The sequence below is a fragment of the Prinia subflava genome, unplaced genomic scaffold (assembly GCF_021018805.1).
Source record: "Prinia subflava isolate CZ2003 ecotype Zambia unplaced genomic scaffold, Cam_Psub_1.2 scaffold_47_NEW, whole genome shotgun sequence".
Classification (NCBI taxonomy): Eukaryota; Metazoa; Chordata; class Aves; order Passeriformes; family Cisticolidae; genus Prinia; species Prinia subflava.
The window spans coordinates 243,056-268,988 of record NW_026961001.1 but is presented as its reverse complement, the minus strand read 5'-3'; the positions used below and the strand labels follow the sequence as shown (position 1 = coordinate 268,988).

Here is a 25,933-nt window from a genome sequence, read left to right as displayed (position 1 = left end):
CCGTGCCAGGGCTGTTCCTCATCTCCGCCTTTCCCCTCACACAGCCCGGGGGGCGCTGAGAGCGCGGGCCGAGGCTGGGCCGTGTGCAGAGCCCGGGGCTGGCTGTGTGCGATTGGCTGATGGTGGCGTCAGTCGTGGTTGTGCGGCGCTGATTGGGCAGAGCGGGGAGCAGGCCGGGGCCGGGCCCGCCCCCCGGTGGGCCGTGTGGCAGCAGAGGCGCCATTGGCGGAGCGCGTGTGCGGGCCCGGGAGCGGCGGCAGCGGCCGGAGCCCGGTGAGGCGGCGGCGGAGCTCGGAGGCGGCCCCAGCGCAGGTGGGAGCCGCGCTGGCTTCTGGCGGGGCTGGGCCATGGCTGCGGGCGGAGGGGACGGCAGGGGGCTGTGGCGGGTTCCTTGTGCCGTGTGGGCGCCGTGTTGGCCGTGGCCTGAGGGCGCTGCGGGAGCGGCTGCCCGCGCTCTCCTTCCCGCCGGGGCCTGGGCAGGAGCCGGGCCCGGAGCGGCGCTGGCTCGTCCCGGTCCGTGTGGGTAGGACGGAGGTGGCTGCCCTGTGGCCGGGAGTGGGCGGGAAAATTCCCGTCGCCAGAGGTTTGTGTGGCCAAAGGAGACGGAGGAGTCCTGTCAAAGTGACTTTATTGCTGAACAAAGGGAGAGGCCATGCGGCATTTGCCATGGGGTCTCTGCAATTGATCCGAATTTTCCCTTCTGCATCTCCCTCTCCCTTTGCCCAGTGGCGAAGGTCCTTGGAAAGTTCAGACTTCCCGATCTTCCTCCTCCTGCATGTCCTCGTTAATCTGCACCCCCCCTTTTGTCTAACATCAACATATTCATGGCTCTGTTCAGTCTCTGTTCTTCTTCTCCATGTTCAGGAATTTAGGAGGACCTTGTCTAAGCGGCAGTTCGTGTCAATTAGTAACATTTTCTGAAACTGATGCTTTCTCCCGTTCCTTCCTTATCTCCAAGTCCCTGGCCCTATCTCCAAGCAGATTCCCTCACTGATTGTTTTTCCTTCCTGGGTGCTCTTTGTTTTTGGGATTGTTCTCGGTGCCCTCATTCCGTGTCCTTTTGTAGGCGTTTGTGGCTCAGGAGGCCTGGCTGCCACCTGCATCCCCTTGCTCAGCTGCTGAATGAGCTGCACTCAGCAAGGTGTGGTGCATGGTCAGAAGATGAGAGTTGCTGCAGCACAGGAGAGGAGAAAGAGCCTTCGTTTAAGCCATGGAGTGCTAGGGGACCCTGAAACTGTGTCCCATTGCCATCCTTTGCATGTTTGGACTGGAACGTGAGCTGCTTTCTTATTTCCTTTGTGATCTGTTTCACCACTTATCAGTTGTCATCTCTGCCAACAGGATCTTGAGTCATTGAATTTTCCACACTCTCCTCCTTCTGCTAATAATCTGATCCCATCCCATGGTGAAATGTTGTGTTCTTCGTTTGAGTGGATTGTTTGGCCAGCCTCAGGAGCTGGATCTGTGTGGTTGGTTCTTATTTCGAGGCCATCTTGTAATCTAATGATGCCACTGAAATGAGAAATGGGTTTTCTGGCTCCTGATATGAATTTGTTGGGGTTCCCAGGGGCTGCTCCATGGTGTTGTAGGATTTGTTGTGGTGGCCGTTCATCTTTTCCCCATTTTTGGGTGCTCTCTCCAGCCAGGGCTGCATCAATTGATCTCTTTTCTCTAATTCTATCATCACATCCTTGGATTCCCAAGTGATTTCTCTGAGCTTGTGGTAGCACCAACAGCCCGGTGGTGCAAAGCTCCCTGTGTGCCACAGACAGTGGCAGCACATGTTGGAGTGGGGAGAGGGATGATTCCCCGCAGTTCTTGGAGTGGAGTTTTCCCAACATTCTCCATTTGCAGTTTCCCTTTGCAGCTGCACCAATTTCTGTTGCAGGCTCAGATCTCCTCAGTGCGGGCTGTGCCTTTGGCTGTGCCAATTGCATCAGTGCCAGCAGGCAGAGCTTGGGGTGAGGGGCAGAGGGAATGAGCCCAAATCCTCCCGCAGGCAAGGAGAGCCTGGTGCATTGTGCACCCTTTTCCCCAGCAGTGTTAATTTGCATTTCTAAAGCTCCCCTCCTGGCGGCCTGGAAGGAAGCTTCTCTTCCAGAGCAGCCATTGAATGACTCGTATGTGGTTCCACAACAATCTGCTTGTTTTTGTTTTGAGGGTTTTTGTTTACAATATTTTATTAACTGTTTATGTGTTAAAGGGCCACTTTTGAAGCTCTTCCAGTTTTGCAAAATGCAGCCAAAAGGTGAACTTTGGAAAACCCAAAATTCTGCTATCATTAAGAGCCACAGGATGACATGGACAAACATTCCAAAGCAATCAATTTTTTCTGCTTCTTCTCCTATGTTATAAATGCCAATCCATTATTCCAAATGAAAATATGATTTGGTTTATAGAAAAGTCAAAGTACAGAATTTCGGTAGAAACCCCCAGCGGAGTTATGGTGACGATAAACCCGGGATCATCAATGGGTGAAGAGGGACGCAGCCTGTAGCACACTGCAGTCCCCCCCAAAGTTCACATATTGGCCCCGTTTAGGGCTCAGGTTTTATACACATTATTTTGCCCCTGGCATAAGATTTCCCTACAGTTTCTTTGTTTCCCGCGACTAGTTATTCGAATTCATCGTTGTCCTTGGTCAGCTGAAAGGAGTCTCCTCTGGGAGGGAGAGGTGCCAAATTTAGTCCTCCGATGAGTGGGCGAATGGAAACCGAGGTTCTCCTCCGGAGATCAGGGTGATGATGATGCTCTGATGGCTCTGGTGCCCACGGGAGGAGAACTGATTTCTTGTCTTAATGTGTCTTCCTTTGTGATGCCGATCTCATCATCTCCAGTTCGAAGTGTCCTGAATGGTGGTTACTGGGTGGTGCCTGCCTAGGAATTTCTTAATTCCGTGGCTGGCTGGAATTAAGGTTAGGCTTTATATTACGTTTTGCCAAACCATGATTTTAACATGTTATAATTCCTAAAAACACGAATTAACCCACTATATTTATCACAATCCCTCCCCCTTTTTATTTTAACACTTCATGTTCCCATTAATCCCAACAGTTTTCTTATCCTAGGTCTCCCAACAGTTTTCTTATCCTAGGTCTCCCAGATAAACTTAAAATTGGATCCCTCCCTTTTCATTATTCATTCCCGAATACCCTCTCCCTCTGTATATCTTCCCTTGGAAATAGCTTCTCCCGGGGAGGGGGAACAAATCTGACCAGCGATCCCTAAACAGCACCTGTTTGTTTTCTAGGTTTACCTAGATTACCTGATTACCTCGATTACCTGATTACCTCGATTCCCGTGGCCCTGAGTGCTCTTAAAGGGACAGTTTAATATTTCCTGAGTGTACGGAGCTTGGGCTTTTAGTTTGTCTCTGGCAGGGATGGCCTTAGGCTAAGCCGTGTTTTCATGGAGCTGGCCCCTCATCAAGCACACAGCTTGGCTCAAGAACAGGCTGTAAACCCTTCCTTCCCTCCCCTGGAATAGGGAATTGCTTTTAGACCCCACTTGTCCTGGTTGCCTGAGAGTGCTTTGGAGAGGCTGGGTATCTCATTTTCCCTCTCACCCTGGGGCTGCCCACACTTGTGGGTTGCCTTCAGCCTAGGCCTTGCCAGACATTTGACACAAAGGTCTCACAGAACGATTCTCTGTATCACCTTTTACAGTATGAATTTGCATTTCCAATTTAGCCATCCAATCCCTTTCCAGTAAATTACAATCCCAATTAGGAGCAAATAAAAATTCATGCATTTCAAACTCATCCCCCACATCTGCTACTAATGGTTGAATAAAACACAGCCACTCAACTTTCCCACTTAGCTCCCAAATAATCAAAGACATTTTTGGCATCTTCCCCCTTAGGTCTAAGATCAGAGTGGCTGGAGAGGCCCCTGTGTCTGTGAGGAAAGGCTCCTGTGGATCCAGAGCCCCCCTGGATGTTCTCCAGGGCTGCAGTGTGGTGGGTCCCTGGTGTGATGGGAGCTGTGCCAGCCCTGCCAATGCCTGTGCATGCAGGGCTGGCCTTGCTGGTGCTGAGGGTGCTGCTGTGTGTGCTTGCAGTGTCCTTGTGGCCTGCAGATGGAAGCTGCTTCCTTGCCAGGGGCTGTTTGGGTGGGCTCTCCCCTGCCGAGGAGGGCAATGCCTGTGCCAGGTGCTTGTGGCCGAGCCCGTCCCCTGGGTGCTGGGGCCCCCTTGGGCCCTGGGGTTCATCCCTGGGGGGCTGTAGAAACTGTGCCATGGCCTTTGCCTTCAGCTTGGCCTTTTCCTCCTCCCTTCTTGCATTCATTCCCCTGCTGTGCCTTTGTGAGCAACTGCTACAGGGGCTTCTTGTGTCCTTCCTGCAGCCCCCCTGAGTGCCTGTGGGTGCTCATCCTGTGACAGCTGCTGAGCTTTCTGCAAAATCATCCGTTTTTCCATTGTCGCAAACAAAATCCTTAAAACAAAATCTTGATTCTTCAATGTATAATGCCCATTTCCCAGCTGTTCCTTCCTGCTGGTCCCTGTGCTCCCCCTGCCGTGCCCAGCCCGTATCCCAGAGGTGGTGCCTGTCCCGCCGCAGTGTCCCAAGGCGGCTCCCCCGGCGGGCAGGGCCGGCAGCTCCCCGGGGCCGGGCAGCGGCCGGGGCGTCCCGCAGCCTCCTGGGGGCCGGGGGCCACTGCCGGCCCTGCCCGGGGGGTGCTGGGCTCAGGCAGCGCCCGGCGCTGAGCCCCGGCTGCCCCACAGCCCCGGCCCGGCCCTGCAGCTCCCCACAGGCCCCCAGCCCGTGCTGCCGCTGCCGCCCCTCTGCACCCGCTCCTGCCGCTGCCAGCACAGAGAAACCCCTGGAATCCTGACCTCCTTCTTTTCCTGCTATGCAAACCAGGGATACAAAGGATCTGCATCAGCTGGCAAATTTTGAGCATTGCACCCTGCTTTAAAATGTTGCACTTCTCACTATTTTTCTCTTCCTCCTCTTTTCCATCATCCTTTTTCTTACTACACAGATTCCAACTGCTGCTCGTTGCCTTGGCTGTATTCCTGTACACTTCCCTTCACTCTAACCCTCCCCAGCACACCAACACCATCCATCCCCTGTTGTCTAAATCCCTTTACCACTTCCCTTAATGACCCCCCGGGTGTCCATGTCCTTTATGACCTCTGGCAGAATGTGCAAACTGCCTCAGCATTCTCCCAAGTGCCCCATCAGAGATCTTTTGGGATCATCATCCCTTTGGCCAGGACCCCTTCCTGGCTTTCCCTTTTGCACCCTGCATGGGTGCCCTGCCCTGTTTCTTCCCTGAAGATGCCAGTGTCCTCACTGATGAGATTTTCAGTGCTCTCTCCGTGGGGACTCTTCCCAGCCCCCCTGATGTGTCCCTCGTCTGTCTCCTGGACACTCTCGGGTCCCCAATCAATCCCCGGTGCCGCCGCCACCCAAGGGAGCCGATCCCCCAAAGTGGGCGAGGCCCCTTCAGCTCCACTCACTGCCCACCACTTGCGCTCCACCCCCCCGGGCCCCATCGCGCCCCTTGAGGGGAATTTGGGGAGGTGGGAGGGGGGAGCGCCAAGGCCGGGCCCCCCCGCGCTGTGGTGGCGGGAGCGGCTGCAGTGGGGAGCGAGTGCGGGCGGGAGCGGCCGAGAGCCCAGCGCTGCCCCAGCCCGAGCTGCCCCAGCTCCATGGCTGCCCCTGCGGGGGGATGCTGTGGGTTTGGGGGGAAGAGGGAGGTGGCAGTGGGTGCTGGGCCTGGGGGCAGGAGGAGAAGGGAGGGAGAAGCAGGGCTGAAGAACAAAGTGGTCAAAGGATGCACATGGGAGGAGAAGGTGGGATTTGTGCAGAAGGAGTAGTACCAGGAAGAGGAATGTGAGGAACAGTAAGCTTTATTGGGCTAAGTGTTGGTGCTTTGGTATTTTGAGGGGGCTGAATCTTTGTATTTTGAAAGAGGTTTTGGCTGAATCTTGCTATTTGGTGAGTTTTTGGTCTGTGTCTTCATGTTTGGAGGACTTTTGAGCTGAATCTTGGTACTTTGGAGGTTCTTATGGGCACAAGGTGCCAATGACTTCCTGAAATGAACTTGGGCAAGGAGGAACCCCAATCTAATGCACTCTTCTGTTCTTTTTCCCCTAAAAGAAGATTTACCATTCCCAGAGAGTGGGTAGATGGAGGAAAAGCCCAGGAGATCCGGCCTGAGGAGGGGCTGCAAACCCAGCGCAGGGAGCTGCGAGGAGGAAAGACCCCCCCTGTGCCAGGAGGGCGGCCGGAGATGCAGGCGGAGCTCAGAGCTGGGGGAGAAGCCTGATGGAGGGGAGAAGCCCCACAAGTGCTTGGAAGGTGGGAAGGCCTTCAGCTGGAGCTCTGCTCTGACCTGATAGAGCACCAGGTGATCCACACTGGAAAACGGCACTATGAGTGTGGGGAGTGTGGGAAGAGCTTCAGCTACAGCTCCAGCCTGATTCGGCACCAGAGGATCCACACTGGGGAAAAGCCCTACAAGTGTGGAGAATGTGGGAAGAGCTTCAGCCAGAAGGGCAGTCTGATGCAACACCAGGTGATTCACACAGGGGAACGGCTGTATGAGTGTGGGGAATGTGGCATGAGCTTTTGCCACAGATCAAGCTTGAGGAAACACCAGAGGTTCCACACTGGGGAAAAACCCTATAAGTGTGGGGTATGTGGGAAGAGCTTCAGAGAAAGCTCGGCCCTGATCCCCCACCAGGTGATTCATACTGGGGAAGGGCTCTACACGTGTTTGGAATGTGGGAAGAACTTTGGATGGAGCTCTGACCTGAGAAAACACCAGCGCAGCCACAGTGGGGAGAGGCCCTACCAATGTACTGAATGTGGGAAGAGATTTAAGACCAGCTCTGATCTCCTTGTACATCAGCGGATTCACACGGAGGAGAGGCCATTTCGCTGCCCCGACTGCAGGAAGGGCTTCAAAAACAACTCACACCTCATCAGACACCAGCGCATCCACACTGGGGAGAGGCCCTACGAGTGTCCTCAGTGTGGGAAGAGATTCTCACAGAGCTCTAACCTGACCCAACACCAACACAGGCACCACTAAGGGAAGCCCTGGGAGTGCCCCAAGAGCGGGAAGAGCTCCGTGCGCTGCTCCAGCTCCATCCCCCATGGCAGGATCGGCGTTGGATGATCCCCAGTGACCCCCATTGGGCAGAGCCCTGGTGATCCGTGGTCCTGGTGATCCCTGTTGGGAAGACACCTGGCTGGGATGCTCCACATCTTCCTTTCTCCCCTTGGGCACCTGGATAATTGCAGGGGCAGGAACATCCATGGGGACCCAGACCGACATTGGGAATTCCTTGTGAAGAGCGGATTTGTTGACTTTCAACCCCAGAAAATCTTTAGTGTTCTATCCTATCTTCTGGGGATATCAAGGAATACTGGATGGTCTTGGAGGTCTTTTCCAACCTCAGGATTCCACGATTTGATTTCCTGTTGCTCCAGGGTTTCTTCTGTAGCTAAATGGTGATGGACTGGGGCAAAGACCAAGATTTTGGAGACAGTGGGGTGGAAACCCCTCCAAAAAGGGTTCTTCCCTCCCACCCAAGCACATGGATCCTCAGCTGGCATGGACACAGAAATCCTTTTCTTTCGGCCTTGATTTGCTTTTCATTTCTCTTTATGCCTTCAAAATATCCAGCAGTGGGGTAAAAATAAAGACACTGAACTAAGATATGGGTGGGAACATGGGGGGACATGGACATGGAGAGTGACGTGAGGACACATGGACATGGAGGGGACGTGGCCATTCATGGGGACATGAGGGGACATGGGCAAAGATGGGAGATGTGGGGGACAATGACAGGGATGGAAATGTGGTGGGGACACAGCCATGGGTGAGGACATGGTGGGACATGGCCAGTGACATGTGGAGACATGGCCCTGGCCGGTGCCATGGGGGGAACTTGCAGGGCCTGTGGGCGATGCTGGGTTTGAGGGAGTTGAGGGTTCCTGGGAGGGACTTGGGCCTTGCTGAGGGCTTTGGGGACCCCAGGCCCAGCGGCTCTGGCTGCGCTGGGAGACCCTGGCGGAGGTTGTGGGGCAGCTGCTCAAGGAGCCCCTGAGCTGGACCCCCCTCTGGGCATTGGGGTCCTGGAAGGGTATGAAGGTCCTTGTCCTCAGGAGGGAAATCCCAGCAGGCCCAGTGTGTTGGGGGCAGCTGAGAGACCACAACAGGGATTGGAATGACAGAGCTATCTCCCTCTCCAAAACTGCACCCCCAAAAATCCCCAAACTCAGGGATTCCTCCCAGGAAAAAGCCTGCCATGAGCTGCCTGAATTAAAAGAAAGGGGGCATAGTTACTGCCAGACTGAGCAGGTGGGGCCTGGAACCCCCAAAACCAAGCATGGAGGATGGCAGTGGTGGATTGGGGGTCAGTGGGGGAGGGGTGGAAGAGCAGGGGAAAAGAGGGGTCTCAGACCTGAAAGAGTGCAGGAGACAGTTGAGACACCCAAGTTGCATTGGGAGGGGTCCCACTCCTCTTCCTTTCTAATCCCCAGGATGGATCTGGGTGTGGTCGTTTTAGTTCGAAACAGGGCAGAAACACCAGTTCATGTCGTGGTTTCTCGTTTGCATTTTTGTGTTTTCCAAATTCAGTACAGTGGTTTGAGTGTCTCCTAGAATTATTTACTCTTTCTTGCTGTGAGATAGGATTACGAGAAAAGCAAAGCAGGCTCAAACACTGGAGGTATAAAGATAGGTTTAATAACAAACACTAAAAGAAGAGAATCAAAATGAAACCTTCCAAACGCTTCTCTTCCCACAACTATTCACTTTCCCACTAACAACAGAAAGAGACAAAACCTGGAACTCTTGGTCAGATTACCTCCCATAAAAATAGTCTTTCATCAGTTCATTTAAAGAGAGGTCTCTTCTAGTCTGCCATGGAATTTCCCCACTGACAACATAGGACACTTCTTGCAGGTTTTAATTCTCACAAAAACCATCTGCCTGGGAACCTGTTTTTGTGAAGTCCCTCCTATCTGAGAGTATTCCTGTCAGCTGTGTATGGGTCATGGATGCTCCTGGGGTATCATTTTTGAAAGATAAACAGTTCCAAAAGCAAAGGCTTTTCTTCATCTTATGGAACAGAGATGTCTTTTCTCTTTTTTCCCTGGAGCAGAGAGATTAATATCTCTTTCTGTGTTCAGGCTTCTCATAGGACTATAGCTTCTCATAGGATCACAGCTACTTCAGTATTTACTTAATCCATCAAAAATACCTTTGCTCCAGTCCACAATCTGAACAATCTTATCATCTCCCCAATGCATTTTTCCATGGTTTAAAGGGATATTCTGACATATTACAGTGTTACCATGGCTCGCAAAAGACTTACAGCCCAAAAGCCAAGGCATCTTCTCCATCTTCTCTCAGGATCTTTCTCTTCTCCAGCTTCAGTTTCATGCTGTGTCTCTCTGTCTCACTCTGACTCTTTTCCTCTCACTTGGGGAAAGGGTTCATGTCCTCAGGTCTCATTTTGTGTAGTGAAAAAGTTAACATCTCGCCTGGGTCTCTCCCTCTTGGGCTGCTGCTCAGTGTTGGATTTCAAAGCTGAGCAGGTGGAGGTGGCTCAGGAAGGGTGGCCAGGATCTCAGTAGCCAGGCAGGCTGATGGATGCCTCCCCCCAGCCCTGGTCTCATCGGGGTGAGCCTGGCCCGGGCTGGGAGCTGCTCCTGGGGCCAGGGGACATCTCCCTGGGCTGGGCCTGGGCGGCTTTAGGGCGTCCAGGCCTTAGATGGGCTGGGTGTTCACAGCTGCTGCTCCCCTTCCCCCGCCAGCACGGCAGAGGCTGCTGCACAGCCGGTGAGAGACAGATTCCTGGAATTCCTGTGATTTGTAACCTGTGTAGCCAGAGGCGTATCTAACTGGTCAATCAAGCTGTCAACATTTTGCTGTAATTTGCTTAGTAAAAACCACTCTGTGCTAATCCAGCACACCGGGGCAGGTCAGGCTTGGGCAGCGCTGGACTCTTGGCCTATCCCGGGTGCCCCCCGTGCGCCCCCTCCTCAAATTTCCCTGGTGGCTTAGAGGGGTCCTGGTGCCTTTTGGGGTTCACTGGGTGCCGTGTTGAGGATCAGGTGCCTCCCAAGGACTCCCCAGAGCCGGGTGACAAAGGGGGGGACACATGGGGGTCCCCATTCCTGATTCATCCCAGGGCCTGTTCTGTCCCTCCCCCCAGTCACAGTTCTCTCACAGGGTCCCCCCAAGTTCCTCCCCAACGCCCCCCATAAACGGGACCAGGGCAAACTGGGAAGCTTTATTGGGAACACTTGGAGCAGCTGGGTTGGGACAGAGTGAGAATGGGGCTGGGGGGACACATAACCCGCCCCCAAAATCAGTACGGGGACAGAGCGAGGGGTGCCGGCCAGGCCTGAGGCCATGAGGAGGGGCTGTGGCCACCAGTGGCTCAGGAGCTCTGTGGGCAGAGAAAAGGGGGTGACACCAGGCTGGGGGCCTTGGGGGGAGCACACACACTCTGGGGGAGGGGGGAGAGGATCCCTGGGACCCCCCCTCACCTTCTTGCACAGGGAGAAGCCGAGCCCCAGTGCCAGGAAGATGAAGCCCAACACGAAGCCCCCGATCCCCATCAGTATCTTGCTCTGCACAGTGTCCAGCGGCATCTCTGGGGAATCTGCAGGGGCCAGGACCCCCAAAACCTCTCACAGACACCCCAAGCCTGTCCAGGCACCCTCCCAGTTGCCCCCAGCCCACCCAGGACCCCCTGAAACCTCCTCCCAATCCCTTAGCCTCCCCAGGACCCACCAAAGCCCCTCTCAGCCATCCCCCTGCTCCGGTGGGGGCTGCTCCAGGGGCTGCAGGGGGATCTCTGCATCCCCATGGATCTCTGCACGTGGCACCTCTGTCTTCAGAGCCACCATGGATTAGCTCTGCCAGACATGGAGGATGCTTCCAGCAGCTTCTCTCAGAAGCCACCCCACTACCAAAACAAGGCTGTGTGCAAACCCAATACATCCCAAAAAATAGGGTCCTAGATATCCAGGTGCACCCCAAAATGAGGATGGAGATGTCCACAGGCTCAGGTGTGCCCAAAACTTAGGCCCACGCTGAGGGTGGTCTCTGCTTGGCTGAGCACTGCCTGAGGGCTGGGGCTGCAGCAAGGGGGGACACCCTCCTCCAGCGGGGATGTCCCACAAACAGGGGACCCTTACCAGCCTCACGGAACCCCAGGGCTGGGCTGGCCCTGCCTGGATACTGAGAGGCACCAAAACTGCCCTGTCCCTGCCCTCTGCAACTGCACAGGGACAGCAAATACAAGGAAAGGCCCAGGAACTGAGATGGACCAGGAGAGATTCCACCCTGAGCACTGGCATGGGCAAAACAGACCCATCTTGGGAGGGAATTTATTACCAAGCAAATCATGGCAGGGAAAAGACAAGGGAAAGAAATCTCTCCAACACCTTCCCCCTACCCAATGGGGATCACCCAGAACAGAGGGTCACCAGGGCTCTGCCCAACAGGGGTCACTGGGGATCATCCAGTGTGGATCCCCCATGGGATCCCATCCCCTTGGGGATGGAGTTGGAGCAGCGCACAAAGCTCTTCCTGCACTCAGGACACTCATAGGGCCTCTCCCCAGTGTGGAGGCACCAGTTCAGGAGGAGGGTGGAGTTGTGCTTGAAGCCCGTCCCGCAGTCAGGGCAGCAGAAGGGCCTCTCCTCCCTGTGAATCCGCTGATGTGTGAGGAGACGAGAGGACTTCCAAAACCGCTTCCCACACTGAGGACACTCAAAGGGCCTCTCCCCAGTGTGGATCATCTGGTGTTCCCGTAGACTGCAGCTCCGCATGAAGCTCTTCCCACATTCCCAGCAGGTGTAGGGCTGTTCCCCAGTGTGGGTCACCTGGTGCTCCCTCAGATGGGAGCTGTACCTGAAGCCCTTCCCACATTCCAAGCACTTGTGGGGCTTCTCCCTGGCCTGAGGCTTCTCCACCAGCTCTGAGCTCTGGCTGGATGTCCAGCCGGGTCTTTCCTCCTCACAGCTTCCTGGGCTGGGTTTGCAGTCCCTTCTCATGTGGGATCTCTGGCACTTTTTCTCCTCCATCCACCCAAGGCTTGAGAATGACAAATCCTGATGTGGGGCGAAAAACAAGGGCTGAGTGCCTTTGGCTGGGGGTTCTGTGTCCAAAAATATCTGTAAAGCACCGAGATTCAGCACCGCCCCCCCCCCCCCCCCCCCCCCCCCCCAGATCCTCACAGGAGATCTGCCTCTCTTGTCTCTCCACTCTGGGGTTTGGTGGTTTCCCTTCCCTGGGCTAATGGGGGTCTCATGGTTCCTGGAGTGCCCCCATTCTGGGGTCTTGCTTACAGATGATCCAGGGTGTTTTGAGGACCGCAGTGGTGCCTTTTCCCCTGACTCTTTGCTGCAGGGTTCCATGGATCCCAGCAGTCCCCACACTCCAGGCCCTTCCCCTCCCCGCTTAAGGCTGCTAAGCCTCACCCAGCTCTGGAATCGCCCCTCTCCACTTTTCCCATTCCAGGGTCTTGGGGTTCCCCTCCACCACTCTCCTGGGGGGTCCCAAAAACTGATGTCATCCCCCGCCAGTACTTGATCTTGACCTAGACCCCCAAATGTCCCCCCAAAGGGGGATCTGCAACTGAGCTTTGGGGTCCTGCAAGATCCAAACATCCTCCTAAAAACCAAGCCCTCCCAGCGACCCACGAAGATATTTGTGTCTCAATTCTGCAATCTGCAAACTCCTAACACTCCCCCCAGAACAACCCCTGTTCTCAACTCCCTGATATATCTGGGGCAAGCTCCCATTTCCTGGGCACCTGTGGGATGGAACCTTGTGCTTCTACTTTTGCCCCTCTTCCTGCTCCTCCTTCTCCTCCCTCCCTCCTCTGTGCCCACCCTGATGCCCCTTTCCCACCCCCCTCTGCCACATGGCTGCTGCTGCACCAGCTGCTGAGTGGGGGAACCATCTCAGGAGTCCTTCAAGGATGGACAGGTGGTCTGGGGACACCCCCTACCCCGGTATGGATCCATACCCTCCCAGTGCCCAGGGGAATTGCTTCAGGGATCGAGTGATGGGGACAAGAAGGGACCCCATGGGAACCCCTTTCCTGCTGTCCCCCCTTCCCTTATCCCCCTCCTTCAGCCCTTAATCATCATCTCCCCAAATCCCGGCTCCCCTACGTTTGGGGGTGACCCATCCCCCTCTCTCACTCAGTTTGGGTGTGATAAATGCCCTTTTATGGCTTCTTCCCACCTTCCCCATCCGTGAAAGGAATGAGATGAGTGTCTAAAAACAGATGCTGTGAATCTGCTTGGAGATAGAGCCAGGGACTTGTACATAAGGAAGTGACAGGAGAAACCATCCATTTCAGAAAATGTTATTAATTGACTGGAACTTCTGCTCACCAAGGTCCTGCTAAATTCCTGAACCTGGAGAAGAAGAACCAAGACTTAACAGAGCCATGAATATTGTATTTGATACAAAAGGGAATAATGTTGAGGTAGTTTGCATATTCTCCCAGAGGTAATTAAGCACATGGACACAGGGGAAGTGTGTCCCTAAATCCCTTCTCCACTTCCAATAAGGGAAGCGGAGAAGGGATTTGGACAACAGGAGATGGATGGTGTTGGTGTGCTGGGAAGGGTTAGGGTGAAGGGAGTGTGCAGGAATACGGTTAAGGCAAGAAGCAGCAGGAGTAATCTGTGTGCTAAGAAAAAGAATGATGGAAAAGAGGAAGAAGAAAAAAATACTGAGCACTGATTTTTTACAGCACATTCCCCCATCTGAGCGCAAAATTTTCCAGATCATTCCCATTCCAGTTTCAAGGACAGAAAAAAGAAGGAGGTCAGGATTCCAGGGGGTTTCTCTGTGCTGGCAGCGGCAGGAGCGGGTGCAGAGGGGCGGCACCGGCAGCACGGGCTGGGGGCCTGTGGGGAGCTGCGGGGCCGGGCCGGGGCTGTGGGGCAGCCGGGGCTCAGCGCCGGGCGCTGCCTGAGCCCAGCACCCCCCGGGCAGGGCCGGCAGTGGCCCCCGGCCCCCAGGAGGCTGCGGGACGCCCCGGCCGCTGCCCGGCCCCGGGGAGCTGCCGGCCCTGCCCGCCGGGGGAGCCGCCTTGGGACACTGCGGCAGGACAGGCACCGCCTCTGGGATACGGGCTGGGCAGGGCAGGGGGACCACAGGGACCAGCAGGAAGGAACAGCTGGGAAATGGGCTTTATACATTGAAGAATCAAGATTTTGTTTTAAGGATTTTGTTTGCAACAATGGAAAAACGGATGATTTTGCAGAAAGCTCAGCAGCTGTCACACGATGAGCACCCACAGGCACTCAGGGGGGCTGCAGGAGGGGCACAAGAAGCCCCTGCAGCACTTGCTCACAAAGGCACAGCAGGGGAAGGCAAGAAGGGAGGAGGAAAAGGCCAAGCTGAAGGCAAAGGCCATGGCACAGTTTCTACAGCCCCCCAGGGATCAACCCCAGGGCCCAGGGGGGCCCCAGCACCCAGGGGACGGGCTCGGCCACAAGCACCTGGCACAGGCATTGCCCTCCTCGGCAGGGGAGAGCCCACCCAAACAGCCCCTGGCAAGGAAGCAGCTTCCATCTGCAGGCCACAAGGACACTGCAAGCACACACAGCAGCACCCTCAGCACCAGCAAGGCCAGCCCTGCATGCACAGGCATTGGCAGGGCTGGCACAGCTCCCATCACACCAGGGACCCACCACACTGCAGCCCTGCAGAACATCCAGGGGGGCTCTGGATCCACAGGAGGCCTTTCCTCACACACACAGGCGCCTCTCCAGCCACTCTCAATCTCAGATATAAGGGAAGGAAATTGTCAAGAGGTTCTTTGAACATTCAGGGGGGAAGGGGGAAAAATGAGCAGGTGTGTTTTTTTCAACCATTATTAGTAGATGTGGGAGACAGATTTGAAGTGCATGGGTTTCTGCTTCCTCTTAATTGTGATTGTCATTTACTGGGAAGGGATTCGATGGCTAATGTGGAAATACAAATTCTAAAAGGTAAAACAGAGGCTAATGCTGTTGTAACTCTGTGACAAATGTCTGGCAAGGCCTAGGCTGAAGGCAACCCACAAGTGTGGGCAGCCCCAGGGAAAGAGGGAAAATGAGATACCCAGCCTCTCCAAAGTACTCTGAAGCAACCAGGACAAGTGGGGTCTAAAAGCAATTCCCTATTCCAGGGGAGGGAAGGAAGGGCTTACAGCCTGTTCTTGAGCCCCTCTTAAAGGCAGGGCTTTGGGAGCCAGGGATCTCTCCCTACAACACTCCTCTCCTGCCAGTCAAGAAACTGGATGGATGCAGACCAGAAGGAAAGCAGAATTTTCAGGTCTTATAAAACAGATTAACTGAGGCTCCTGCCCTGCCCATCGAGAAATGGAAAAAGAATTTGAATTATGTGGATGTTAAACAGGGCCATGCCAAAGGCATTCTTGGGCTAAAATGTTTAACCCAGGGGCCAGAGAGGTGCCTCATTGTCTGCAGAATTGTGCAGCCACTGCTTTAATGGGAACTGAGGCCTGACAGCTGATGACTGGAGGATCTCTCAAAGTCTGGCACCAAGTCAAAGCTTTGGTAACCACAAGAGCCTCTAAATGGATGAGCAGTTCTCGGTTATTACACTGCAAAACTTGTTCAATGGATCAGGAGGATTCAGAACTGAGGACAGGGGAAGGGTTTAACCCAGCCTCCTGTTTCAACAGCCTGCACAGGGGCTAGGAAGAGACCCATGACTGTATTCAAGAGAGAGATTCAGACCAGGGCTGTGATCTATTCATGGGACACACCCACCTTGGGACTTTGCTGTTCACAAGATCCAAGCAGGACATCGGGTCCTGCCTCAGGAGGGGGAAGAAGCCCCACTGGTGGCCAAGTGCCGTGGCCCATCCCAAGTGTCCCTGAGCACAGAAACAGCCCCAGCACAGCTGAACACGGGGGGACCCCTCCCCCTGGGCTCCAGGGCTCTGCAGCCCCGGAGATTTGGACTGCCCGGCTGCACCAGGAGGATGGGAGGCCACGACTGAGCCCGCACTGAAGGCAAGGGAGCAGCAGCCAGGGCTCCACAGCGGGGGAAGCCCCTGGACCTGCCCACACATCCTCTGCTGGAATGCTCTGCCTGGGCACCCTCCTTGGGCACCTCCTGCCACTGGGGACAATCCTTGCTGCCACTGCTGCAGCTTCAGTGCTTGCTGTGCCTGCACTGCCACAGGGCTGGGGAAGAGAACAGGAGAATTCCATTCTGGGGCTCAGTCAGATTCACACACTGGGGGGGATTAGATTGTTGGAAAATATACCAACTTTAACATTATTTTTTGTTTTATTTCTCATCTCAGGCTTGGTTTGCTTTGGCCTTGGAAAAAAGAAATTTAAAGGACTTTTTTTAAGGGATGTTACACCACTCACCAGTTTAACATCTCAACAGACTGGGAAGAGCCCCAAAGATACCCACAGAGATAACGACCATCAACAAAACATCAACCACCATCAGCAAACACCAACCAACATCCACCCCAGACACTGCCCCGGGAATAGCTGCAGACACCTGGGCTGGAAAAGGCTGAGAAGGAAATCCAGGAGTGCCGACCTAATTAACATCAGAGGCAAAGAAATCCGGCTCCAATAGGAAACCAAATACTGAGAACTTCACAACTTGGAAGCAATGGGCATCAAATCAATGGATTTCTATGGGTTTTGGACTGTAAAAATTTAAGGATAAATCTAGTGAAATTCATGTGTCATGGAATGATTTTTTCTGCACACCGGACTATGTGTGAATGAAATTATTTCTGTTGCACATTCTGGCACTAGAAACATTGATGAAGAGTTTTGGTTCTTCCCGCAGTTTCGGTGACAATATTACACAGTTAGAATTTTCTTTTTTTAATAATCCTACATTTATATTGTCTGTTGGGGTTGGATCATGTGGAAAATAGGGTTATTTAATTCATGTTCTATAAATAATTATATACTGGAAACTGTAATATATTGTATAAAGGTATGTGTGTCTGCTCAACCCGCACGTTTCACGGACTTCTGTAAAGCACCTCTCCTGATCTCCCTGGTCCAAAAATAGAAGGTGAGAACACGAGGCACTGATGAGACAATGAGTACCGATCAACCTCCCCTTGCATACGTGCAGCGAAAATTACCAGGACTTACACCAGTCGAATGCTAGGTGCAGAAGAGTCATCACACACTTCTACGGCTCAAAGCAGGGACACTGATCGAGTGCTACGTGCAGAGGAATCATCACACACTTCTATGACGGTTAAATTACTCAAAGCAAGGACTAACTCTGGACATTAGCATTTGAATGGGCCAAGGGATTCTTTCAGAATAAACAAACTTAATGGCCGGTGCTTAGTGGAAACAATGGGAGAAGGGCTGCCGAGGGTGGAATTAAGGGTATTTAAGTTAAGCCTCTAGGTGGGCAAGGCGTGAACCCAGCTAGAGACTCAGACTGCCAGAGTCCATGTCTCTGGGTCACCCTTGGCTCATTTTTCCCGGGAGAAATTCTGTCAAGTAAGTGTCGCTGATTGTGGGGTTTTGTTTTTCTTATTGCTTAAAATTCTGTAATTTGATTCCAAATTTTGTGATTTGAATTTTTAATAAACCAAATTATTGAATTTGGTAATAAATTTTCCTGGCATTTATAACAGATCAGGAGTGTGATAATCAATTTTGAGTCCTAGGAGAAGTAGCAAAAATCTTTATTACTTCGGGTTTTATTCCTTTATGTGTGTGCGTGGCTCTTAAGAGATTGCAAAATTTTGGTACGGTTTTTTTATGTTTTACATTTAGGCTGCATTTTGCACAACTAGAAAAGCTTTAAAGGTGACCCTTTAACTCGTAAACATTTATTAGAATATTGTTTAAAAAAAAAGAAAAAAAAAAGGTAAAAAAAAAGTAGTGGGAGAGGAAGGAGAGGAAACTTGTGAGTGATGGCTGCCCTGGAAGAGAAGCTTAGCTCCAGGCAGCCAGGACAGCAGCTTTAGAAATGCAGATTAACACTGATGGGGAAAAGTGTGCACAATGCACCAGGCTCTCCTTGCCTGCGGGAGGATTTGGGCTCATTCCCTCTGCCCCTCACCCCAAGCTCTGCCTGCTGGCACTGATGCAATTGGCACGGCCAAAGGCACAGCCCACACTGAGGAGATCTGACCCTGCAACAGAAACTGGGGCAGCTGCAAAGGGAAACTGCAAATGGAGAATGTTGGGAAAACTTCACTAAAAAAAGTTGGGATGAATCCCTCCTCCCACTTCAACATGTGCTGTCACTGTCCATGTTATATAGACTGTATTAGCCCACTCGGATGGTTTTACTACCACAATTTGAGCGATACCACTTGGGAATCCAAGTATGTGAGGATTTAATCAGAAAAAAGTGGTCAATTGCTGCAGCCCTGGCTGGAGGGAGCACCCAAAAATGGGGAAAAGATGAACGACCACCACAACAAATCCTACAACACCATGGAGCAGCCCCTGGGAACCCCAACAAATTCACATCAGGAGCCAGAGAACCCATTTCTCATTTCAATGGCATCATTAGATTACAAGATGGCCTCGAAATAAGAACCAACCACACAGATCCAGCTCCTGACATTCTTGTTGACCAATCCACTCAGATGAGGAATGTGACATTACACCATGGAATGGGATCAGATTATGTATTAACAGAAAGAGGAGCAGTTTGTGGAAAAATAAATTACTCAAACTGCTGTTTGCAAATAGATGACAACAGAAAACTGGTATAACAGATAACAAAGGAAATAAAGCAGCTCGTGTACCAGTCCAAATGTTAGAAAGGACTGGAATGCGACATGTTTTCATGGTTCCCTGGCACACCATGGGTTAAACAAATGCTGTTTCTCCTCTTATGTATTACAGCAGCTCTCATCTTTTTACCATGGGACATGAGGGGGGGACACAGGCATGGATGGAGACATGGGGGACAATGACACGGATGGAAACGAGGTGGGGAGACAGCCCTGGGGGGAACTTGCAGGGGCTGTGGGGGATGCTGGGTTTGAGGGAGTTGAGGGTTCCTGGCAGGGACTTGGGCCTTGCTGAGGGCTTTGGGGACCCCAGGCCCAGCGGCTCCGGCTGCGCTGGGAGACCCTGGCGGAGGTTGTGGGGCAGCTGCTCAAGGAGCCCCTGAGCTGGACCCCCCTCTGGGCATTGGGCTCCTGGAAGGGAATGAACGTCCTTGTCCCCAGGAGGGAAATCCCAGCAGCCCCAGGGTGTTGGGAGCAGCTGAGAGGCCACAACAGGGAGGGGAAAGCCAGACACAGCCATTCCCTTTCAAAACTGCACCCCAAAACTCAGGGATCCCTCCCAGGAAAAAGCCTGCCTGGAGCTGCCTGAATTGAGGGAAATGGTGGATGGGACCCCCAGAGTGAGCAGGAGGGGTCTGGAACCCCCAAACCCAAGCACAGATGAGGGGGTTAGGGATTGAGGGGACGATTGGGAAAGGGCAAAAGAGTGGAAAAACAGGAGGCTGGGAACCCCAAAGAATTGAGGAAAGGGCTGGGAAACCCAAATTGATTTGGGAGGGGTCTGTAGATTTATGGAACAATGACAAAGGACGGTAGAGGTGAGGGAAAGGTGGGGTTCGGGTGGAAGAAACGTGTTTCCCTGTCTTTTGGCACTCGATTCCTGGAGGAATTCCCTGCTTGGGGTGGGGGGGGTCCCCAAGCCCACTGCCCATCCCAGAGTCTTTCTCTGGCTGGTGCCGTCGAGCTCCCAGCCCGGCCCCGGCCGCCTGCCCTGCTCCATGATGGATTTCTCCCCTGCCCAGATCCAGCTGAGGCAGTTCCAGGGCCAGCAGGAGCTCTCAGGGCACGTAGTGGCCACCGCCGTGGTCCCCAGCGGGGACTGGACCCAGCAGCTCCTGGTGCTGTTGGAAAGCCCCCAGGAACGGGGTCACCTCCATCTGCTCGGCGGAGCACGTCAACCTGGAGCAGCGCCTGGGCCGGCTCTGGGGCACGGCACGGCCCCAGCAGCGCCGGGACGGGTTGGGAGGACAGCGAGGGGATTTGGGGGTTCTGGGGTTTACTTAGAGATCCTCATCGGGAACTCTCTTCCCGCTGCCCCATCTCCCTTTAAACCACCCCTTTCTCATCGTTCCCTCAAACCCCAACTTCCCCTCAGCTCGGTTTGGAGGTGACCCACCCTTTTCCCATCGGGTCCCGTCCCGCTCACCCGAGAGCTCCTGCTCCGCAGCCAGCTGATGGAGGAGGAGGAGGAGGAGGAGGAGGAGCGGGAGGAGGAGGAGGGGCAGAGGAGCAGCAGGAACAGGAGGAGGAGCAGCCAGAGGAGGCACCACGTGCGTCCATCGCTCTCTGCATCCGCAGTCCCTTCGCGCCGCCAGCATCGGCCCCGCCGCATCCCACAGGTGACCGGGAAGGGGGACCTCGCCCCGAATGTCTCGGGCGGTCCTGGCAGGGGATTTCTGGAAGGAGGGAGATACATTTGGAGCTCACCCGAAGTATCTTTGGGGCTCCCTGTTTCTTTTTTTTTTTTTTTTGGAACGGGGCAGGCAGAGCGATGTTTGGATCTTGCAGGACTCCAAAGCTGACCCGAAATCCCCTTTGGGCGGACACTGCGGTGTCCCCGCGAGGTGATTTTTTGGGGATGTCCCGGTGGCGCGGCCGGCAGAGCCCCGGCTGTGGGTGGGGCTCTCCGGAGCCACGTGGCGATCGCCCGGTACCGGCAGGGGGGAGAGGAGCAGCCTTGAGACGGGGAAAGCGAAAAGGGGGGAGCCCCGGACCCTAAAATGGGCACCTGGAGAGGGGGCACCCTGAGAGCCCGGAGTGAGGGGAGCCTCGAGAAGGGGCAGCTCAGACATGGAATGAGCCTGGAGAGGAGGAACCCCGGGGACCCCAGAGAGGGGGGACTCCTGGGACCCCAAAACCCTCGGCGTCCCTTAGTGCAACCCCTGAGAAGGGGACCCATGGGACCCTCAGCAGTCCAGAGAAGGGGGACTCTCAGAATTTCAAAGATGAGGGACCCCTGGGATTCCCTGGAAGTCTGGGGCAGGCAGAGACCTGCAGAGAAGGGACATCCAATATATGCAGGACCCACAGCATCCAGGAGAAGGGAGACACCCAGAACCCCATAGTGGAGACATCAGAGAGGGGAAACACAGGAGAGGGATTTTTTTCCTCTGTGTCTGAATGTTTTGGAGGTTTTCATGGACCCAAGATACCTGGTGACTTCTAGAGATGGACTTGGGCAGGAGGAACCCCCAACCCTGGGCTCTCACCCCTTGTTTTTCCCCCCAAAACAGGACTTCTCATTCCCAAGCCTTGGACAAATGGAAGAGGAGGAGGCAGTGGGGAAGATGCTCTGGGACACCCAGACAGGTGAGGAAGAAGTCACTGCCCCTTTCCCCCTCTCCTCTGCTCCATTCTCAAGCCCTGCATTGCCCCTGACTGCAGGACAAGCCTACTGCCAATACCATCCTGCCAGGGATGGATTGGGGGTATCTCTTTCCCCTCTGGCATGGAGGCAAATCTTATCCTCCCCTTGTTCCTTTATCTTTCTTTTTCCTTTTCCTTCCTGCCTACCTGCCTTCTTGCCTTCCTGCCTTCCTTCCTCCCTCCGTCCTTCCCTCCCTCTTCCGTGTTAATTTTTCTTATTACTTTCTCTCATTCAATTTTCTTGTTCTTTCCTTCTCCTTTTCCTTCTTCTTTCTCCCTCCCTCTACCTCCCTTTTTTTCTTGTCCCCTCCTCTCCTTCTCCCATCTCTAACCTCCTTCCTCTCTTTGTTTTTTCCTTCTTCCTTCCTTGTTTCTTCCTCCCCGTGTCCTTCCTCCTCCAGGAACTGAGTTGCAAACAGAGATTGGGGTGGACAAACTCCCACAGCAGAACCTCCTGGAAGAGGCGGTTCCGAGTGGCTCCACAGTACAGGAGTCCAGGAGGGAGGAAATGCCAAAGGGATCCCCCACAGGGAGGGGCTCCAAACCCAACCCAGGGCGCTCTGAGGAGAAAAGACCCCCCCTTTGCTTCACCCAGAGACCCAACCTGGTGGTCCATGAGCAGATTCATGCCGGGGAGAAGCCCTACAGGTGCTTGAAATGTGGGAAGAGCTTCAGCCACACCTCCCACCTCTTTATCCACCACCAGGTACACACGGGGAAATGGCCCTACAAGTGCTTGGAATGTGGGAAGAGCTTCAACTGCACCTCCCATCTCATCCCCCACATGCACCAGCACACAGGGGAACAGCCCTATGAGTGTGGGAAATGTGGGAAGAGCTTCAGCCTGAGCTGCACCCTGATCCAGCACCAGAAGAGCCACAGTGAGGAACGGCCCTATGAGTGTCCCGAGTGTGGGAAGGGGTTTCGGACCAAGTCAAATCTCCTCAAGCATCAGAAAACACACACGGAGGAGAGGCCCTTCCGCTGCCCCAACTGTGGGAAGGGCTTCAAACGTAAATTCACCCTCACCGTCCACCGGCACATCCACACCGGGGAGAGGCCCTAAGAGTGTCCCGAGTGTGGGAAGAGCTTCCATCAAAGTTCTGCCTTGACTTCACACAAATGGACCCACCTGTAAGGGAAGCCCTGTAAGTGTCCTGAGTGCAGGAAGAGCTTTGTGCACCTCTCCAGCTCCATCCCCAATGAGAAGATCTGCATTGAATCAACCCCAGTGACCCTGGTTGGGCAGAGACCTGGTGACCCCTGTTCCCCCCTTAGAGATCCTCACAGGTGATCTGTGTTGAGGAGACACCTGGCTGGTGGTCTCCATGTCCTCTTGGTTCCCCATAGGCACCTAGATGAAGGCAGGGATAGGAACCTCCATCAGGACTCAGAATGGCATTGAGAATTCATTGGGAAGAGTGGATTTGTTGACTTTCAACCCTAAAAGTCTCAGCTGTTCTGTCCAATCCTTTCTTCCTGTGGCATCAACGTTAGATGGTCTTGGAGGTCTTTTCAGTGATTCCTCCTTTTCTTGGAAGTCAGTGGTTCCATGATTTTGATTTTCTGTGGCCCATGGGTGTCTTCCACAGCTAAATGGTGATGAGTTGGGACAAAGACCAAGATTTAGGAGTGGAGACCTCTCCAGCAAAGGCTCTTCCATGCACTGAACCCAACTCCCTGGACACTCTCATGATACTGACAAGTAATTCCTTTTATTTTGAGCTTGATTTTTTTGATCCATTTTATCTGTTACAAACACATTAAATTGTCATAAAAATAAAGAAATTGAACAAAGACCTCTAAACCAAATAATTTTACTGATATTTGGGGGAGAAATTTAGGGCTTGGAAGGATTTGGGGGTGTTTGAAGGAGTTGAAGGGGAGTTTTCTCCAAAACTGGGACCACACAGGCCATGATCACAGAATCACAGAATTAACAGGTTGGAAAAGACATCTGAGATCATCAAGCCCAGCCTATGACCCAACACCACCCTGTCACCCTGAGCATGGCACTCTTAAACAGCTCCAGGGATGGTGACTCCACTGCCTCCCTGGGCAGCCCATCCCAATTCCCGATCACTCTCTCTGGGAAGAACTTTATCCGAATGTCCAGCTCAAACCTCCCCTGCAGGTGGTGTCCTCTTGTCCTGTCGCTGTTCCCTGGGAGCAGAGCTCAGCCCCACCCGGCTGCACCCTCCTGTCAGGGACCTGTAGAGACCTTGTCAGGTCTCCCCTGAGCCTCCTCCGGGAGAAACAGCCCCAGCTCCCTCAGCTGCTCCTCACAGGACTTGTGCTCCAGCCCCTTCACCAGCCTTGCTGCCCTTCTCTGGACATGTTCAAGCATCTCAGGATCCTTCCTAAATTGGGGGTCCAGAACTGCACACAGCATTTGAGGTGTGGCCTCACCAGTGACCAGTGCAGGGGAAGAATCACTGCCCTGGTTCTGCTGGCCACCCTGCTGACCCAGGCCAGGTGCCCTTGGCCTTCTTGGCCACCTGGGCACACTGCTGCCTCATGTCCAGTCTGCTGTCAGTCAGCACACCCAGGTCCCTTTCTGCCCTGCCCACTGTCCAGCCACTCTGTGCCCAGCCTGTGGCACTGCAGGGGTTGTTGTGGGCAAAGTGCAGGACCCAGCACTTGGACTTGTTAATCCTCACATGGTTAGATTCATCCCTTGGATCCAGCCTGTCCATGTCCCTCTGCAGAGCCCTCCTACCCTCCAGCAAATCCACACTCACACCCAGCTTGGTGTCATCTCCATCTCCTGCTGCTCAGAAGCAGCAATGAAGTTGGTGAAGCAGTTCTGTTTTTTCCCTTCTCCTGGTGGATTTTTTCATTTAATTTGACACTCGAGAGGCAATTTCTGTGATGGCCTCTGTAAGCTGATTCTACTTCAACAGCACCAGCAACAGGGCCCTGTTTGAGCACTGTGAAAATGGCCTGTGTGGCTTTAATTCTCTCAACTTAGTGCTCAGGAATTGTGAGTATTTCAAGATGTGCTGATCATGATGCTTGTCACTAAAATACTGAGTTCCCCATCACAAAAGCACCGTGGGTAGCACTGATTGAAAGAGGCAATTGCAGTTGTACTGATAAAATTCAGGTGGCAGCCAGAAGAGAGGGAACAGCAGCTGAGATCTACAATTCCCACATAAAAGGCAACAAAACCAAAAACCTTCCTGCTGTCACCTCTCTGGGAGTAAAACTGTGCTGAGAACAGGGCTGGAACCTAATCCTTTCTTTCTCTAAAGGTTGGGTCAGGGCAGCACAGCTGGGCCCTGAGCAGCCAGGGAGGTTTGTGCGTGCTTGTTGGTCTAATCAAGAAATTGAATGGGAAAAAACAATGTATGGTGCAATTGGAGTCTTGGCTTCAGTGCGTGGTGTTGCTGTGCTGGAGGGCAGGAAGGCTTTGCAGAAGGATCTGAACAGCCTGGAGTGATGGGCCGAGGCCAAGTGGAGGAGATTCCCTAGGGCCAAGTGCTGGATCCTGCCCTGGGGTCACAACAGCCCCTGCAGAACTCCAGGCCTGGGGCAGAGGGGCTGGAAAGGGCCCGCTGGGAAAGGCCCTGGGGGTGCTAGGGGAGAGCAGCTGAGCAGAAGCCAGCAGGGCACAACTCCCTGAAAGGGGCTGGGAGCTAGGTGGGAATTGGTCTCCTCCACAGAACAAGCGATGGGACAAGAGGAAATGGCCAAAAGTTGTGTCAGAGAAGGTTTAGGTTGGACAAAGAAGCAATTTCTTCCCTGAGAGGGTGGACAAGCATTGGAACAGGCTGGCAGGGCAGAGGGTGAGTCACATCTGTGGATGCATGTGTAGATGTGGCACTTGGGGACATGGTTGTGGTGGCCTTGGCAGTGCTAGGTTGACAGTTGGACTCCAGCTCAGAGGTCTTTTCCAACCTGAATGATTCTGTTCCCTTTAGAAGACTTTGTTTCTCTTGTGAAGTCCTATTCTTTGTCAGCCCAAGCTCTGTGTCTGTGGGAGAGACTTCCGTGCAAGAGACGAGTTTGGGCTGGAGATGGCGTTTCCATGCCTTTAACATGGAAAGCATTCACTAGAACGAAACAGGTTTGTATTCCTGTAAGAAGGGAAGAAAGGAGGGACAGTTTCAGTTTCCAGGATAGCTTTGATTTGTTCCTATCCACAAAGGAACAGACAGCTGTCCTTTCAAAGGAAAGCACTTTGGAATGCCACAGGCTTGCTGGACATACAGTCTCAATCCTTCTGTTGACAAACTACAGGATTTGATTGAGGGAAGGGGAAAATTTCCTATTTATTTTCCTTACCTAGAAGTATTTCAGCAACTCTGCTTAAAAAACAAAACCAAAACCAAAAGACAGCACTACAACTTTGCAGAGATGAAAAACAGGGAAATCAAAAGGCAGCTTTTTGTTTCCTATCATTGTCTGCCCCAGCACACAGAACATTGTTGGCTCTGACTTTTTAAAGACAACCGCTGTTCCAAGAGGCCTTGCTTTTTATTTTATTAAACAGTACCTTTCTTTTTCTTTGCCTCAGCAAATC

At 53.4% G+C, this 25,933-nt stretch overlaps 1 pseudogene; it reads left to right on the top strand.

Moving 5' to 3' along the window:
• Positions 1 to 173: 173 nt before the first annotated feature.
• On the top strand, positions 174 to 23,205 carry LOC134565376 (zinc finger protein 418-like; annotated as a pseudogene).
• The last annotated feature ends 2,728 nt before the right edge of the window (positions 23,206 to 25,933 follow it).